Here is a 14,004-nt window from a genome sequence, read left to right as displayed (position 1 = left end):
GCTAAGGTTTCCTGATCAGTAGGTTAGGTGTATTAAATACATTTTCAGCTTACGATATTTTCAGCTTACAATGGGTTTATCAGGATGTAACCTCATGGTAAGTTATGGAGAAGTTGTGTACACAGAGCTTGAATTTTCACAAAGCAAACACACGCATGTGAGCAGAATCTCGATCAAGAAACAGGACCCCAAAACCTGGGAAGCCTCCTCAGGCTTCCTTCCATTTACCACATCTCCAGCCAGACTAGCTACTGCCAAGACTCAAACCAGATTGGTTTTGCCTAATTTTGAACTTTATAGAAGTAGAATCATGTATGTACATGTGGTGGCTCTTTTCAACATTATGTTTGTAGAGTCATTCTTACCTTCATGTTGTTGCAGTTTATTCATGCCTAATGCCAAATAGTATTCCATTATATGAGTGTGAATGTATTTATCTACTCTTGCCGTTGGTTTCAGTAATTTTCATTTTGGTACCATTATAGTTAATGCTTCCATGAACCTTGTAGCTTTCTGAGTGAAGAACTTTCGTATGTTTCTTAATAAAGATTTTTAGATATTTCAGTTGAGTAGAAACTGAGGGGTAGAATTACAGTCAGAGAATGTACGTATCTTCAGCTTTAGTAGATCGTGTCCAACGGTTTTCCAGTATGATTGTGCCAATTTATCTCCCCTCCATCCAGTATTGCTCCTTCCTACATCCTTGTCAGGAATTTCTTTCTTTTTTTTTTTTTTTTGTATATTTTGTATTTATCGCATTTGGTAATTTGTATTTTTCATTTTAGCCTTTCTGTTGGATATGTTGTAATATCCTCTTGCAGTTTTAATTTTTATTTTCCTGAAGACTAATGAAGTTAGTCTTTCATATGTTATAAGTTTTATAAACGTTTCATATGCTTCTTGCTGACTGAGATACGCTCTTTTGTGATATACCTGTTGAAATATTTTGCCAATTGAAATTTGGTTTGACTGTTTTTTTTGGTAAGATTTCTTTATATATTATGGATATGGGTTCTTTATTTGGCATGTGCTTAAAAATATATTCTCCCATTTTGTGGCTCGCTCTTCAAAGAGATTTCACTCTTTAATGATACCTTTAAATGAACAGAAGTTCCATTTTATCAGTCTTCGATATATGAGGCTTTTTGTGTCTATTTGGAGAAATATTTACCTATTTTAAGATTTTATAGATGTTTTTCTATGTGTTCTTTAAAATGCTTTACTATTTTACTTCTTACGTTTTTATCTGGAATTCATCTGGAATTACTTTTTGTATGTGATGTAAGGTAGGAGTCGAGATTTTATTTTTTTCATCTTGATAGTCAGTTGACCCAGCACCATTCACTGAAGATCATCCTTTCTCCATTGCATTGCAGTTTTGCTTTTCTCATAAATCAGATGACCATATGCTTGTAAGTCTGTTAAGAACCCTCTGTTCTGTTCTGTTGATCTATTTTCTGTTCCTTTGCCATTATCTCGCTGTTTTAATTTTTTTCATGTTGTAATAGGTGTTGATATCTGTTAAAGTTCTTCAGCTTAGTTGTGTTCTTCAAGATTACCTCGGTTATTTTTGCTGTATGTCATTTTCATGTGAATTTCTACATAGAAAAGAAAACCTTGCTGGGATATTTTTTCTTAATTGTCATACATCATTGCTGGGACTTGCTAGGATTTTAATGGAGCTGCATTGAATATATTTGTCAAATGTAATTGGGGATAATAGACATCTTTACAATATTGAGGCTTCCATCCCAAGAAAATGATATATGTCTTTGTTTATTAGATCTTCTTTGCAAAACATTATTGAAATAAGATAGTGTATGGGTCTTTCCCATGATTTATTGAATTTATTTCTAGTTTTTGATGTTTTATGATACTATTGTACATATCATTAAATTTTATTTTTACTATTTTCTGGTGTATAGATGTACAATTAATTGGTTTTTTAAAAGTGACATTGGTATTTATTATGTTTAAAGAAAAATTCACCAGAAGCCTTATAGACACATTAGTAATTGTTAATGTTACGGTTACAGCCCTACAGATGCAGTCTTGCTGTGGTTATTTATTTACATTCTAATTTAGTTGCATTATAATTACATTTCATTACACTAAAATTAGTAATGATTTTAACTATTTAGTTGTTATAAATATAAAAAATTGCAGAAAATTAAAAAATCAGATTTATTAAGATTTAATTCCCATACCATATAATTTGCCATTTAAAGTGTATAATTCAGTTTTTCTTAGTTTATTCACAGAGTTGTGCAGTGATCATCACAATCTGATTGTCCCGCCTTCCACACTGCCCCTCCGCGAATTCTAAGTAACCACCAGTCTACCTTCTTTCTCTAGATTTGCCTTTTCTGGACATTCTTTTGTAAACAGAATCATGCAATGTTGTGGTCTTTTATGACCAACTTCATTTGTTTAGCATAATATTTGTAAGGTTCATGCACGTTGTATCATGCATCACTGCTTCATTTTTACTGCTGAATAATACATTCAGTTATATGAATATGTCACGTTTTAAAAATCCATTCATTGGTTGTTGGACATTTGGGTTGTTTCTGCTTTTTGTCTATCACAGATAAAGCTGCTTATGAACATTCAGATGCAACTTTTTATAGGGATGTTTGTTTTCATTCCTGTTATGTACACCTGGAAGTGGAATTGCTGGGTCATATGGGAACTCTATTTTTAACTTTTTGAGTGACTGCCAACCATTTTCCACAGCAGCTGTTTTACATTCCTGCCAACAATATATGAGGGTTCCAATCTCCCCATTTTCTCACCAATATCTGTTATTATCTTTCCTTTTAATTATAGCCATCCTACTGAGTATAGCGTTGTATCTCATCATAGTTTTGATTCAAATTTACCTAATGACATACATGCTTCTTACGCCAGATTTTTGTATGTTAATTTTATATCCAAGGAACTTATTAATTAGTTCTAATAATGGTTAGATTGTTTTAAATTTTCTGTGTGTGCAGTCATCTCATCTACAAATGATGGCATTTTTATTTCTCATTTCCTAATATGTATGCCTTTAAAACTTTTTTCTTACCTGTTGTGTTGTCTGGGACATCCAGTGTAATATTAAATAGAAGTAGTGTCAGTGGATATCCTTTTCTCCTTTCCAGTCTCAGTGAAAGTTTTGTAATATTTTACCATTACATAGAGGGTTTACTATAAGCATCCTTTACCCATTTTGTGGTTTACCCTTGTGCATCATTTACCCATTTTGTTATTTTTGCTTTAACTGATTTTTTTTTTTTTTTTTTGAGATGGAGTTTCGCTCTCGTCTCCCAGACTGGCGTAAAATGGCGTGGTCTTGGCTCACTGCAACCTCCGCCTCCGGGGTTCAAGCGATTCTCCTGCCTCAGCATCCCAAGTAGCTGGGATTACAGGCACCCGCCACCACGCCTAGCTAATTTTTGTATTTTTAGTAGAGATGGGGTTTCGCCATGTTGGCCAGGCAGGTCTCACACTCCTGACCTCAGATGATCCACCTGCCTCGGACTGCCGAAGTGCTGGGATTACAGGTGTGAGCCAGCAGCCCGGCCGCATTAACTGTTCTTTTAATGAATTGATAAAGAGCTCAATATGTGAATTTTCATTTCTTTGCTTTTATTATTTTCTTAAAAATCAGTTTTAATGAGATATATTTTACAAACAATCAAATTAATCTATTTAAAATACATAGTTTGATGAGTTTAACTAATGTATTCAGGCAGGTAACCACCACCACCACAATCAGCGATAACATTTCTGTCATTGTAAACAGCTTTTTGGCCTCATTGTAGTCAGTTCCTTCCTCCATCGTTTGACCGCTAGCAATTACTGATGTGCTTTCTGATACCATTTACCTTTTCTAGCATTTCATATGAATGGAATCTTACAATATGCACTTTTTATATCTGGCTTTTGCATTTTCAAGCAATATATGAAAGTTTCACTTAATCTACGTCTAAACATTAATTTTGGATTTTAGCCATGTTACTGGGTATGTAGTGGTTTCTCATTGTTTTAGTTTGTATTTCCCTGATAACTAATGTGGCTGAGCATCTTTTCTTGTGCTTATCTGTTACCTGTCTCTTTCCTCCGATGAAATGTCTGTTTAGGTCTTTCATCTGTTTTTTGGAAAGTGGGGAAGGGAGGTGGATGGTAACCTTACTAAGTTGTAAGAGTTCTTTTTATATTCTGGATATGTTCTTTATCAGATATATGCTTAACATATTTTTTCTTCCCATCTTAACAGTGTATTTTGAGTTTATTCATCATTGTTTAAAAAGTTTATTCTTCTTTGGGAGGCCGAGACGGGCGGATCACGAGGTCAAGAGATCGAGACCATCCTGGCTAACACGGTGAAACCCTGTCTCTACTAAAAAAATACAAAAAATTAGCCGGGCGAGGTGGCGGGCGGCTGTAGTCCCAGCTACTCGGGAGGCTGAGGCAGGAGAATGGCGTAAACCCGGGAGGCTGAGCTTGCAGTGAGCTGAGATCTGGCCACTGCACTCCAGCCTGGGTGACAGAGCGAGACTCCATCTCAAAAAAAAAAAAAAAAAAAAAGTTGTTGCCCAGGTTGGAGTGCACTGGCATCATCTCAGGCCACTGCAACTTTCTGGGTTCAAGTGACTCTCCTGCCTGAGCCTCCTGAGTAGCTGGGACTACAGGCGGGATTATAGGTGTGTACCACCACGCCTGGCTGGGTGGGATTATAGGTGTGTACCACCACGCCTGGCTAATTTTTGAATTTTTAGCAGAGATGTGGTTTCACCATTTTGTCCAGCCTGGTCTTTAACTGCTGACCCCAAGTGATCCGCCTACTTCCCAAAGTGCTGGGATTACAAGTGTGAGCTACCACGCCCGGCCACTTCTGGAACTTTCCTTGTGTTTGTTCACCCGCTGCATTGTGGCCTGGAAACACTCCCCATGTAGTGATTTGGAGCCGTTATCAGGCTTACATTTCCTTGTTTTCCTTCTCCCAGGCATCATTATACTAGGCTGCCTCTTATCTATTGTCTGAAAACTGTTGTTACATATAATTTTGTATGACTTTCTAGTTGTTTACAGTGGGAGGAAAATCTGATGTATGTTGTTCCATCAGTCAGAAATAGAAGTCTTTTTCCTTTGCTTTTTTTACCCCTATACTTGCTTTTATGAGAACACACTTTACTCATCTCTCCTTGGTTTATTTCTTTTGGTTCTTCAAAGACATGCACAAATACTACCTCTCCTTGAGACTTTTTTCTCCCTCAGATAAAAGTTTCCTGCTCCTTCTGTGTTCCCATAGCATTTTGATATCGTCTTATCTTCCCACTTAGTTGGTAAGCCCTTTCAGGGCAGGGACTTTGCATTTTTATAGTATCCTCCTCAGTGCCCAACATTGAGGCCCTCAGTGAGTATTACGCAGCATGAATCTTTGAGGGGCTTTTATATACGTAATGTGCCATTAAATGTAGTACATGAATTATTTACCATTATTTTATTTGTTGCATCCGTTTATGGTTTCCTGGTTAGTTTTCGGTGTATTTCACATAGTTGACATTGGTGGATGAATGAGACGTAATAGGAAACAGAAAATCTACTGTGGCAAGAGTGTATTTGGAATGTGAATAAAATAAGTCATTTTTAGCAAGTTTTAAAGTTTTAACCTCTATGAACTGTAAGTTACATTACAAAGAATAATTTTATAAATATGATTTTTCTTCATTTCAGTAATTTTAAAAAATAAGTGTTTAAAGGAACAGACTTTGATTCAGAATGCCTTGTTTCACGCCTGGCTTCATTGTTTACCAGCTGTGTAACCTTGTCCAATAACTTAGTGTTATCTCTCCAATGGGGTTAATAATAATACTTAAAACTGTATCTCACTGAGTTTTAACAGGCTTCCAAGTTCTGCTGATGTTTCTGGTCTATGAACCACATTTTGTGTAGCAAGAATGTGTATGATATGATCAGATGAGTTATGAAAATGAAATGGTCTTATAAAAATAGGAACAAAACACCATCTGTTTTATTCCTATATCATACTCTGGTGGGTTTCTGTACCTGTAAGATAAAAGGCTCAACTCAAGATGACTTACAAAGGCCTCCAGTGGCTCACCTCAATCTGAATGCTTCAACCACACTGAACTCTTTTAGTTACTTAAGTATGCTTTGTTCTATCTTACCTGCATTCAGGCCTTTGCCTAAATGCTATTTTCACCAAGAAACCATCACTGGTTCCCTTTTCTTTCTCCTCCCACCCCTAGGTTAAATGTACTACTGTGTGTTTCCATAGCACCCTATATTTTTCCATGATAGCACTTTGATTATTAGTCTGTCTCCTTCTCTAGACAGATTCTGAGGGTAGGCACTGTTCAGGGACTACACTAAATATTCATGTCTTTTAGGCATAGTATAATACCTGGGATCTAGTACACATAGAATAAATATTTGTTGAATGAAAGCATCATGCTTATGCTTATTGGTGTCATGTCATGGGTATCATTGCTAAAGAAAGACTTCTCTAACTTCTAGTTTAGTATTCATGTGGGAAGACTGATATTCTTATGAGAAAGACTGCAGAAAAACTATACGTTGTTTGGCAGTGATAATATCTGCATTCCAATACAACTTGCATATTGACATTTATAAATGAGAGTCAAAAGGAATAATGCCATTTAAAATCATGAAGCATTATGATAAAGTCCATTTGTCTTCGTTAGAGTGGCCCCAAATAAATAGACAGTCGTTTTGTACATACAAGGCCTGCTTCAAAAGATTTCATCTTCTGTGAAAAGACACATTTCTTACAGTGCTTTGGAAGTACCATCAACTTTTACTGTACTTACATTGCCTGCTACCTGTGGCATATGTTTCTGCATATCTTACCTTTTTAAAGATCATTAACTTTCAAAATGAAAACACTATAAGGTTTGAAGGGTTTAGGGACTTTTGACCTTTTCTAGTAAGAGTAATAATAGTAGCAATAATGTATCCAGTACAGTGCTTATTACTATAAATATGTGATACTGTTTAATCACTACAATGACTTTATGAGGTAGATGCTATTATTATTTACCTTTTATAGCTGAGGAAACTATGTCAGGGTCAGGGAGATTAAGTAACTTACTTAAATTCATGTAGCTAATGAGAGGTGATGTTGGAATCTATTGATTCCAAAGCTCTCAATCACTGAATAATACTACATTTTTATAACTAGTATGATATATAAAGCCAAGGGATATATTTTATTCTAGAATATGGCAAAAATATATGGAGATATAGTTCTTTAACTGTTTCTGGTTGTATATTTGCCTATTAGGATGGAAAGAGGTCCAGGATGTCTATCCTTAGATTATAAGCAAATGAACCTCTAAACAGTTGTATCTATACCATTTATAAGACTGAGGTTTAATAATAATTGCTCATATTTAGAGAATAGGAGCTTGTATTTATATTTTATAGAATGCAAGCTGGTATTAATTGCTTTTATATATAGACTATTAGTGCCAGGAAATGTCATGTTTTCTCTTCTTTACCTAATTTTGTCCTAATAGTCCTATACATTAAAGATACTGTTATTATCCTTCTAATGATAAAGATACTACATGTTAGTACCCAGTTTGCAGATGAGGATGATTTGTCCAAAGCCACATACACAGAAAGTTATGGCAGAGCCTGTGTTCAGAGTTTCTGCTGCCTAACTGTGCTGCAAAGGGAGGTTATAGAATTTTTGTAAATGTCTCTTCTAGTATTTTAATTCTGACAGCCAAATCAGTTGCACAGTCTTGAATCTCTCTTTTACCCTGCAGAGAAAGAATGGTCATCTTCAAGTTAAATATGTATTTGTCATGGTGGGTCACAATCGTTGATTTTTAACACCGACTTTGTACTTCAAGTGCCCTTTTCTCACTTTTCTATATGTTTTTGAGATGAGAATTACTTTGTATTCCCCTGGACTATTAGAATCCTCAGAAGGTTAGGATCTAATGTTGACACTCTGGTTCCTAACATAAATAGGAGAAAGAGTGCTGCTGCTGGCTTCACTCTTACTCCCATTGCGAATGTTTGTGGGCTGTGGGGGTTCGGCACTGGGGAGTGGGGAAGAGGGGATGGCTGGATACAGATAACCACATTTATTTACTAGCATAACCTGGTCTAATTTTTGGGGACCTGTGTTCTTCATAGTGGTTGTGCTAGGTAACCAGATACATAATTATTCTTCAATATTCTATTCTAAACATACACTATTATATGCTTGTGTTGAACATTATTCTTGTACAGTTACATGAATGTACTATTTAATGAATCTTAAGCCAAGTTAAAACATTTTAGAAGCACCATAGTCACTGGTGTTTGGTCAGCGAAGGTAAAAAAGGTATTTGTCTCTTGCATTTGCAGCTTTGATTTAGTTTGTTTGCTAGGGAGTAGTGAAATGATTTGCTAATACAAATATTACTAGTGGATTCTTACATATTGTGCCTGGCACTTGGTGCTTATCTAGGTACTTGGTTCTGAGTCCAAGAGCTCAGGTAGGATATAAAGTCAGTAATAGATCATATTTAATTGTGACTTTGCTACTGATTCTTCTGAATGTCCGCAAAGGAATTATTTACCGTCTGCATCTTTTTACACATCTGTTTAGTAAGGATAGCTGCTAATAATAGTGACATAGGAATTAATTTGTGTAAACAGTTGGAAGAAACCAGGTGCTTGTATTTTTGTCCATGAAAATTTATTGCAGCAGGGTGATTTATTGGCAAGTGCCAAAAAGACAATTTTTATCCATGCTGCTGACTTGCTGAGTGGTCACATAACTCTAAAGGGCCTCATTACTTCACACTCAGACGTTTTCCCTTCCTATCCCTCAAAGGCAGTGGTTCTCAACTTGTGGTCTACAGCAACTTCCAGCTGGGTCATGAGCTGATCTTTTCAGTATTAATGTTTATTAGTGTATATATTTTCATTTCTGGAAGGTATTAGTAGTTTAACTTAGGATGTTTAATAAAAACCAGATTTCCCCTCAGTAACTCAAGCCAAGTACTCTTCCCATTAATGAATTCTGTGTTGCTTTACAGGGTCTTTTGTCCTGACACAACCACCAAATCTTTGAAAAGCAACACTATCAAAATTAGTTTGCTGGAAACTTAGCTAAAAAAATGGTATGAAATGTTGGTTTTAAGGAAATGTGTTCAGTAGAATGTAGATTTCTTATTGTATTAGTCCATTTTTGCATCACTATAAAGAAATACCTGATGCTGAGTAATTTATAAAGAAAAGAAATTTAATTGGCTTGTGGTTCTTCAGGCTGTACAGGAAGCATGATGCCAACATCTGCTCCTGGTGAGGCCTCAGGAAGCTCACGGTCATGGTGGAGGGGGATGCCAGTGCAGGCGTATCACGTGGTGAAAGTGGAAGTGAGGGGGGCGGGAGAATTGCCATACTCTTTTAGACAACCAGGTGTCCTGTGAACTACCAAAGCAAGAACTCACTATCACCAACGGGATGGCGTTAAGCCATTTGTGAGGGATCCACCCCCATGTTCCAGTACTACTCAGTAGTCCTCCCCTGCAACATTGAGGATCACATTTCAACACGAGATTTGGAGGAGCACACATCCAGATCATATCACCTATAAACAAATGTTGATTAAAACCCAAGAATACTTCAGTGGTGCCTGGGAAGTGGTATTAACTTTATAAAAGGAGAGTTCTCCAATCTTTGTGGGAAGAAGCTACTTTTAATACAGTTACTTTCTTGATAGTAAGGATAACCATACAGTTAAAAAGTGCTTATACAAAAGTTCTTATATTTGATCCTTAAAGCATCTCTGAAAGCTAAGTAGGGCAGATGTTACCCTCATTGTATATGTGAGGTACTGGGAAGTTAAGTGACTTGGCCAGGAACACACAGACAATTAGGAGCAAAGTTGAGATGCGGACCCAAATTCAACACAGATTTCAACTCTAAATTCTTTGCTTTTCTCAGTATTCTGTACTACCTAAAACTTTGTAAAACATTCATTTGAGTCCCACATAAATCACATGAAGTAGAAAACTTTTATTGAAATCCTGTAACATGCAGATATTTTAGTTTTGGTATATTATTAATTCTTAAAATAGTCTTAAGATATAATTTTTACCTCCTTTTCCCAAATCAGGAAAAGATTTGAGAGCTGAGAGACACTTTCCTGAGGTCCCAATTAAGTGACAGATTCCAATTCAAACATTGGTTTATCTTGCTCCAAAGCCTGTCTTGTTTCCACTAAACAAAACGTCATTACTGCTTTCTCTAGTATATGTCCAGGTCAACTCACAGTTTGCTGTTTTTCTATTTGGCCTGTGAGGTGTTAGCTAGAGAACTTTGTTTTGCTTTATTCCTTTTTATTACAGTATGACTGAAGTGAATTTTCTCCAAAGATTTCTTTGATTTGAGTCTGCCATTTTCCAAGTTTGTCCTTAGACAGGTCATTCAACGTTTTGAGCTTATTTCCTCTGCATAAACAAAACAAAACAAAACAAAAAATTCTGAAGTATACAGTCAAGATTTCTTTCAGCTCTATTAAGATTTTGGTTATCTCAGAAAGGTAGGACTGGTGGGAATGATGGTGATCTGTTCACCTTTTTTTATGTATCTCTTTATTGTTGTTATTATTGTAAGTTTAATGCTGATGATATATTTTCCAGCATTTTATAAAAGTTTTTTTTTTTTTTAAATATCTTTGACCCAGGTGTGTCTATGACGGTTGCCTGTTTAATACTGAAAAGCCATTTGGTGGGAATGACCTGTTAGAGTTCTGTAACTAGCCATACTTTTCTCCTATTTTACTTTGGCAATTAAGAGCAAAAACAAACACATTATTTTGGTGACATAGTGAATAGGAGAGGTCAGATATGTCAGATTTTGTTGCTCAGATTTGGGGAAAGAAATTACTCTTGGTAGTTTCAGTGAATAAAAAGTTGTTGCCAAAATATTTTATGTGAAGTTCCCATCAGTTGTGATCGTTTCTTATTGTCATTTTGAAAAAACAAAACAACAGCAACAACAAAAAAAGAGTCATTAAGGTGACCTACATATGTAGTTTGTTCTATTTAATTAGCTTCTGCCTGGTTGGTAAATTACTGTTTTCCTTTTGGTCTGCATCTCAGATAAAAGAAGAATCACATGGTATATTTAAATTGATACTTTAATTTCTATCAGAAGGTCATAGATTTCTATTTGAAGTTGTAAATACATTATTAAGTCTTATATAACAATTTTTTCCTTTTCTTAGATCATACAGTTACTTATGAAAAGTTATTTCTCAGTTTTTAAACTCAAAATATATTTATTTGAAATGATGACAAAATGTAAATTTTATTAGTTTATATGTATTCTGATTTTTTAAATAACCATCTGACAGAAATTCTTAATAGACTTCTTCAAAGTTATTAATATCTGACTTTCAAAAAAATGTCTGGACCTGAGGACAGATTCTCCCTAGGATTTATGCTATTAGCAATAAAAGCCAGACAACTTGTGGCAGGGGTAGTTTGGGGAAGAGGCAGGTAAATATGAGCCCTAAGCAAACTTCTGATTTTATTTCAATTTCCATGTAAGTAATTTATTCCAATTAATGTCTTATTTGGTTGTAGGAACGGCAGACTGTCAGATTTTAATATCTCTTTTTTTCCCATGGAAGGTATAGATGTGTAGAAATATGCCACCTGACACAATCGTATATTGGTTTGTCATAATTTTTTCTCCACTTACTCGCAAAATGCACTGGAAGTAATGTTTACAAAAAAAAAAAATTTACATTTAGGCGGTTGAACATAGAAGTAAAAAGAGAGCATAGGACTTATAAAGGAAGTAGAAAGAGCATTGATTTTTATTTTTCTGCATATATGCCCATGTCAATTCATTTATTCATCATTTGTGGAACACTTACAAAGAACCAGACATTGCAATTAGAGTCAACTTGGCGGGTGTGATAAATATGTAACAAGTATATAGAGGGTACTGTAGGAACACAGAATATAAACATATGAAAATCAGAACAGCAGGTAAAGGAGGTGACACACTGAGCCTAGAAGAGTATACAGTATTGTTCTAACTAGGGGTAGAAGGTGAGACCTTCCAGGTAAAGGGAACAGTTTGTACAGAGGCATGGAAGTAGCTTCGGGAATTGTGAGCAATTCCAGTAAAGCTTATTGGGGACGGGCACAAGAATGCAAATGTTAAAAATGAAAATCTCCCCATTTTACAGATGAGGAAAATGAAGTTCAGAGTTGAAACGTGTCTAGAGTCTTGAATGTAGCACGGGTAGAATTTCAACCTAGATCTTTCTGATTCATAAGTCCATGGGCTTTCTAAATACAGTTCTCTGCCTTCCATAGGATCTGCTTATTGTTCTTAAGAACTAATATTAGCTCTGACCTCAGCTGTCAAGCCAATTGTGTAGAGGTATGAAAGGTATCGTTTGTTTTACATTGCCTGTTAATAACGAAGCCTATCAGTTCTATAGGGGAGAAATAAAAATACTCTCTTAGCACTAAATGCAGAGAATAATTTAGTTTCTTATGTGCAAGATATTAAATATCATAATGAAATAAAGTCACTTGTAATTTTGCAAAAGTTACAGCAAGAAATATCTGTTAACCCTTGAGAAAGGCAGCATCATAAATCATAGTACAGAAAAGGCATTTCTGCAGGGAGGGAAGCTAAAGTACTCCAAGTATATTGCTTTTTGGTCATCTGACTTAATGTAGAAAACCCAGAAGAATGACAATTTATTGGTTTTAACTGTAATTTTGACAGGAGCTGGCCATTGGCCAGTCTCAGGCCAAACTCTGGTGAGAGAGAACCAAGAGTTTGTGTTTTGTTTTGTTGCGAGAAGCAAGATTCATAGTCCTTAGCTATTATATTTATAGGAGCCGACATTGACATTTTGCTATTAAAATTATATTGCCTGACTTGTTTTCTTGCTTAACAGAGAGGCTATCTGATTTAACAGAGTAGAACATTGATATATGCCTCGACAGGGCCAAAGCAGTTTCGGAAGATGGTAAACCAAGCTCCGGCATTTGTGTTCCCTCTTTCCCAATGACCTATTGATGTGATAATAAATATACATGTATAAAGAATGAAACCATGGTGCTGGTGGAAACAAAAGAGGATGTCATTGGAATAGCAAAGGTTTTGGCACAGTTCTCAAAGATACAAAGTAAATAGGACTGTTTCGATGAATAAACTAAAGCAGAGAAAAACTGCAGCCTAGAACACAAATAGAAACAGCTGCAGGTAGGGTTCCTGATAGAACCATCAGAGGCTTCAAGCTTGGAATTTGCCAGTATTGAGATCAAGAATTTACTAGAGCAATAATCAGGGTAGTTGAGCCTGTTGGCCCATTCTCCTCCTTGTGTGCATTTGGAGCAACTTTCTATAACATTTGCTATAGCTGCTTCCTAAACATAATGGATTCTTGACCTGGTTAGGTCCCATGATGTAAGTGTTTGACATGGTAGAAAGTCTCAGTAGAACCTAAAGCGATTGGACTTTTATAGCCAACCCAGAGGAAAACATGAAAGACAACTCTACTCAGGAGTGAAATACCTACCCAAAATAAAATCCCAATGTGAAGCTCCCTTTGACAGTTACAGTAATTCAAAGTAAAAGTATACCTTCTCCCAGCATATATACCCAGAAGGGAAGCCTAATTGTCAACAGGACCAGCTCACTTATACTAATGGCACTTAAGGGGTGAGGGCTTTTATGGAAATAAATCTCATAGCTCCGAAGGAAACCTATGCCAGTTGTCTATACTAATCAGTCTAATCACTTATTCATGGGTTTGAAAGGAGCATTAAGGATCATCAGATATTTGAGGAAAACAGCATGAATGAGACCAAGTTGAATAAACAGAATAACTGACCCAAAATAAACAGACAATACAAGAAATGGAGAACTTTTAAAAAAATCAAATTAATATCCTCAGATTTTCCTTCCAGCCTCTGCCTAAGATGTAGGTGG

At 35.8% G+C, this 14,004-nt stretch overlaps 1 protein-coding gene across 1 annotated transcript in view; it reads left to right on the top strand.

The window, feature by feature from the left end:
- UVRAG (UV radiation resistance associated) overlaps window positions 1–14,004 on the top strand; it is a 339,596-nt gene that overhangs the window by 170,251 nt on the left and 155,341 nt on the right. The gene's annotated exons all lie outside the window — the stretch shown is intronic.

The sequence above is a fragment of the Mandrillus leucophaeus genome, unplaced genomic scaffold, assembly GCF_000951045.1.
Source record: "Mandrillus leucophaeus isolate KB7577 unplaced genomic scaffold, Mleu.le_1.0 Scaffold674, whole genome shotgun sequence".
Lineage (NCBI taxonomy): Eukaryota > Metazoa > Chordata > Mammalia > Primates > Cercopithecidae > Mandrillus > Mandrillus leucophaeus.
This window is presented reverse-complemented; position numbering and strand designations above follow the sequence as displayed.